Source organism: Schistocerca nitens, chromosome 7, assembly GCF_023898315.1.
Source record: "Schistocerca nitens isolate TAMUIC-IGC-003100 chromosome 7, iqSchNite1.1, whole genome shotgun sequence".
NCBI classification, from domain to species: Eukaryota; Metazoa; Arthropoda; class Insecta; order Orthoptera; family Acrididae; genus Schistocerca; species Schistocerca nitens.
In genome coordinates, this window is record NC_064620.1 from 393,440,930 (window position 1) to 393,446,646 (window position 5,717).

At 43.4% G+C, this 5,717-nt stretch overlaps 1 pseudogene; it reads right to left on the reverse strand.

The window, feature by feature from the left end:
* Positions 1-3,360: 3,360 nt before the first annotated feature.
* On the reverse strand, positions 3,361-3,478 carry LOC126196003 (5S ribosomal RNA; annotated as a pseudogene).
* Between the last annotated feature and the right edge of the window lie 2,239 nt (positions 3,479-5,717).

Consider the following 5,717-nt stretch of genomic DNA (forward strand, 5'->3'; position numbering starts at 1 on the left):
GCTTCTGTGACCGAGCGGTTCTAGGTACTTCAGTCTTGCGCCGCGCGGCTGCTACGGTCGCAGGTTCGAATCCTGCCTTGGGCAAGGACGTGTGCGATATACGTAGGTTAGGAAGGTTTAAGTAGTTCTAAGTCTAGGGGCTGATGACCTCAGATGTTAAGTCCCATAGTGCTTAGAGCCATTAAGAACTGACCTGGAGCCAAGTTAAGGGATATGGACCGAGAAATAACATGATTATCAAGCTACCAAACGTAATGGAACTAACGCACGTAGGTTTCTTAGAACGGCACAAACAAAAGGAAAAGAGCAAAAGGGGCGCTTGGGCGGCTTCGTGGATTCTGTTGTTGATCGAATCGTTATCAACGTAGCAGATGACAGTTCCAGAACTGAAGGTATTTCTCAGAATCGGATGAGGAAGGAGTTAAGAGATTACCTCCATTGGTTTCAGTATTCAACAGTACGGTGAAATTCCTGCAGTACGCTTTTGCATCACACATAGCTCGCTCCGAAAAATTACCCTGTCTTTAACTTAAGAGTTTTCATCACTCTTCTTTGTAGATAAAATAATATGTACGGTGCGAAGGAGAGCATTTTATGCTTTACGTCTGGTCACCCAAGAAGCGCGCGGTAGTGCTGGATTTTGTCGAATATTATTTCATTATTTTTAAAAATTAAATGGTATTCGAAGCTGTATTGTTTCTTTGCTCTTCTCTTTTTACTTCCGATCTGCAACTGCTCATACCATTGCATATTATTTGGACCACTGGCTGGCCAGTGCTGTCAGAGTTAAATGCGGCGGTAAAGCCGTTGTCTCCCATTATCGCTCGGTCCATGTGCGTGTAACACAGCATAAAACGTGCCATTATGATCGTAAGTGTTGCTTACAGCTTGGATTCCGCTCCACCTGAAACGAAATCCAATGAGATTCAAGCAAACGCGGAAGAATACATGGGGTAATGTTTACATCAGGTTTATTCTTATGATGAACACAGTAAAGTGAATTACGATCTCATGCATAGACAGGCTCCCGTCAACGCCACAACAAAAACGTCTTCACTTGCAGTGACTAGGAAGAACGGACTGCTTATAACAGCGTCGCATCATGCTCAAAGATGACTCGCGCTACTGAGTTATCTGTGACGACCATTGTCGGCAAGTTTGGCAATGACCTGGGAAGAGGTCCCACTCTCCCAATGTTTTGGAGAGGTACACGGGTACTGTTGCTGGCGTCACGATGTGGGGACCCATCTGGTACGACTTAAGCTCACGGCTCGTAGTGACTGAAGGAACTCTGAAGGCCCAGCAGTACGCCACGGCCACCCAGCGGCCTCCTGTGTTACTTCGCCTGAGACAGTCCTAGTATCGTTTTTCAACACAGCAATTAAGGTATTTCTGTGGCGAGAAAGGTCCTCAGATCTGCCCCGGCAGAGCATGTGTTGGACCAGCTCCGACTGCGAGTATCCAGAATATCAAGGACCAATTACAACAGATGCAATAGGAGAAGATACAATGGCTTTATACACCCTTCCAACCGGATTAGTGGATGGTGCAGACCAGAAACATATTTCAAACACAGACACACACAGACACACACGCACACACACACACACACACACACACACACACACACAAGCGCGCGCGCCGTAACGCACCATCATCTGTATGAAACTAATTATGTTAGGCCCATCTTAACATTTCCAGTCGTAAAATTTTGAATTAAATAACTTTCTACATTATATTTTATACGGTTACAGGTGACAGACTTAAAGGAAAGTAAGTACAACGCTAAACATAAAAAACAGGAAAACTACAAAAAAGTGGTTCAAATGGCTCTGAGCACTATGCGACTTCACTTCTGAGGTCATCAGTCGCCTAGAACTTAGAACTAATTAAGCCTAACTAACCTAAGGACATCACACAGATCCATGCCCGAGGCAGGATTCGAACCTGCTCGGTTCCAGACTATAGCGCCTAGAACCGCACGGCCACTCCGGCCGACTGGAAAACTACAGCATATAGTAAATTGGTATATCTGTACAAAACTTCGTCAGTTTTTCAAATTTTTAAATAGTTTTTTAAAAACTCAAATTTATAAGAGTATTTTTCCTGTTTAACAGAAAGAAAATAATAGCCGACATAATGCTGAAACCACGAAAACATGTCCGGGTAATAGAAAAAAAGAAAAAAATTGGTTTGCTCAATACAGACCCTCTCCAATTCCTCTTCTGAGTAATAAATCAAATATCCACCTTATCTACTTCAGTATCCGACCTTATACAAGGGCGGTGGCTACCTACTGGAAACTTTATGAGTTCTGGAGAGGAACTCGAGCAAGGAACGTCGCATTCCGTGGGCAATCAGAGGACTCTGCTAGCACCCAAGCTCCTACCACGTCGTAGCGGAGAAGTGAGGCATCTGTTCCCGAACTGAAAGAATCCATTTGATTTAAAGAACAAAGCCGGCCGAAGTGGCCGTGCGGTTAAAGGCGCTGCAGTCTGGAACCGCAAGACCACTACGGTCGCAGGTTCGAATCCTGCCTCGGGCATGGATGTTTGTGATGTCCTTAGGTTAGTTAGGTTTAACTAGTTCTAAGTTCTAGGGGACTAATGACCTCAGCAGTTGATTCCCATAGTGCTCAGAGCCATTTAAAGAACAAATAAAAGGGTAATCAAAATATCCACGGGTGTACTACCGGCAGTACACCCGTGGATATTTTGATTATCAAATACGCCGGGAGAAACTCAAGAATCACAAATAAAAGGATGTTTACTTCACAATTACTATCGAGTAATCAAGTCTGTCTTAAACGAATGTAGTTTTCAAGTTTCCTGCACTAGGTCTCCATCATAAGACGGGAAGTTATAAATATTCAAGAATGTAGGGGTTCATTTTTTACAAGTAGTAGCGAAAATGCGTCAGGTTGTCGATTCAAAGTAGATGCATGAAACTTACAAAGAAGATGATAGACTACGTCTTTCACTTTCTGTTCCAATTTAAAACTTCCTGGCCCATACTCTGCGTCTATTTTTTGAGTTTATTTTCCAGTCTTTAATTTATTTTCGTGTGGGGTAATGTTATCGTAATTTTTTTCAGCTAGCTTGCAGCTGAACAATTTTAATCTTTAATATAGCCTTAACTAAAACTAAACGGAACTCCTACCGAACAGGCCTTGAAGGCCCAAAGGTACCGACTGGCCGCCGTGTCATCCTCAGCCCACAGGCGTCACTGGTTGCGGATATGGAGGGGCATGTGGTCAGCACACCGCTCTCCCGGCCGTGTGTCAGTTTACGAGACCGGAGCCGCTACTTCTCAATCAAGTAGTTCTTCAGTTTGCCTCACAAGGGCTGAGTGCACCCCGCTTGCCAACGGCGGTCAGCAGACCGGATGGTCACCCAACCAAGTTCTAGCCTAGCCCAACAGCGCTTAACTTCGGTGATCTGACGGGAACCGGTATTACCACTGCGGCAAGGCCGTCGGCATAACCTTAACCAGCCACTTCATTTTTACACTTTTTATTTTCTAACAATAAGGAGAACGTTATTTGTATCTGTTAAGTCATTCTGCATGCAACGTTCTACCAGATGTTTTACATCATTCATTAAGTGCAAACACAGCGTTGAGCATGGGACCGTTGTAGTAGCGGCAATGGGCACTTCAGTAAGTCTATGCCTGCAACCCTGAGAGAAAGTGCACACTCCGCTGCAGTGTGAAAGATTCATTTTGCTGTCTACCCGTTTGAATCTTTTAGGTGGGACAGGTTGAGCAGAGTTTTTGTTGCGAAAACCCTCTCTCCTCAAATAAATGTCCCATACCTCTTGGAATGAGAGCATGGTGTGGCGTGCCATCGGGAATCAGGTCCTCATGTTTTGCCTCTCATGTGAGAGTACTGTTGCGCCATTTTTAACAGGAAGATACACGGCCACGCATGGCCGGTGGTTCTATGAAATGTCTTCCCTAGTAGAACGTATGTGGGGCCAGCTCGGGCCTCAGTTCCGTGCCAGTGCCAGTATGTTGGATATAAGGCAACAATTGCAACCGTTGTTGACTCGCTTGCATCAGAAAATACCATGGCTTTATGAGACCCTTTCAACCGAATCAGTGAATGCATTCAGACCAGAGACAGGTGCAATGTGAAATTGAAAAGTGGGCTCATACTGCCAAGTTTTTCGTAAATTTGGTCTGATGTAATCACTGAAATAACATCACATAGCATGTTAACATGTAAAGTTTGTCTTCATTTCCTCCTCCTCTTCTGTGCGCTTCGTTTTTTTTTTTTTTTTTAATAACAGGAGTGTATTTTGATTATCCACATGTTATGTTGTGCGCATAGTTGTCAAAACTGATAACAACATCCTATGAAATGTCGAAAAACGCCGACGTTTCAAATTCTCCATAGATAAACTGTACATTGGCGAGCTTCATGATATCTCTTGGTATTGATTAGTGTGAAGGCTTTCAGGAGGTAAACTTCCAGAAAGAACTTTCCAATTAATGAATCCGATCGAATTATTCCTGCAAGAAAATGAAAAGTATTTGCCCTAATCGATGATCCACAGTGGTTGTTAGGTATGGCTTTTACTACGGATGTTGGTCTGCGTTTAAAGGCGTTAAATATATCATTACAAGGGAATGGAAACTTATTACTGATACAACGCAGATGTGTTTAGCTTTCATAACGAATTACGGTTTCTCGGAAACACCTTAAGATTTAAAAATTGGCTCATTTGAAGCGTCTGAAGAAAATTAGTGAAACCGTTCCCGGTATTCTAGTGAAAATAGAAGAATATTTATGTAAGTTGTTAGACCTCGCTGAAGAAATAAACAGTATATTTAATGGTTTGAAAACACTTAGGCTTCGTATTCATTCCTGGAACAACCGTTTGATGTTGATGGTGTAGGGGATGGCTGCCACGTTTCACTGCCTATTACAACGGGGTTCAGCAGCTGTAGATTTGGAGCAACAGGAATTGCAAGAGGTCGAAACACTAGAAGGACACAAAGTAAATAGTTGTTCAACTACTGAAGTTTGGAAGAAGGTTTCAGAAGAGAAATGTTCCCCAACAGAAGAGTGTGCCAAGACACCTCAATATAAGGGATCACTTTGTGTGAATCACTGTAGTCAAAAGGCAAGTTCATTAAATCTCCATATCGACTTGTGCTAGCTGATGAAATTGTAAGTGAAATTGTTCATCAGTTATCAGTGACATTTCAATCAACTCAAGGGAATATGAACAATTGGAGAAACATATGGGGTAAGTAGCTTCTTATTTTTTTGTTGTGTAATGAAGCGCTGCTAATGATATTAATTGTAAATGTTTCTGCGTTAATGGTAATTATCAGTCGATAAACAATGCGGATCATGTCGAATCAGTTCCACAAGTTGGAGACATTCAAAGGTAAGGATAATGGCTACCCCTCCCACATATATAGGACCAGGAAGTATACAGTACACAAGGTTTGTAGTAGCAAGCGCCAAATCCCAAGGAGGCAGAGTAAGAATGTTGTGAAAGGCCCAGGCTGTGGAATAGTGTTACGGGCTGCGTAACTCAGGAAGCGTGGGATGACCAGAGACGTTGCGGGCGAAACTGGGCTGGCTAACCTGAGACGTGAGGAGGAGGGCAGGGGGAGGGCTCTGCGGAGGAATGCACACGCACGTCTAGCTGGTCGCTCTTGATCTGTTCCCGGTTTTCGTCGATACTCCACCAACTCAATAACTT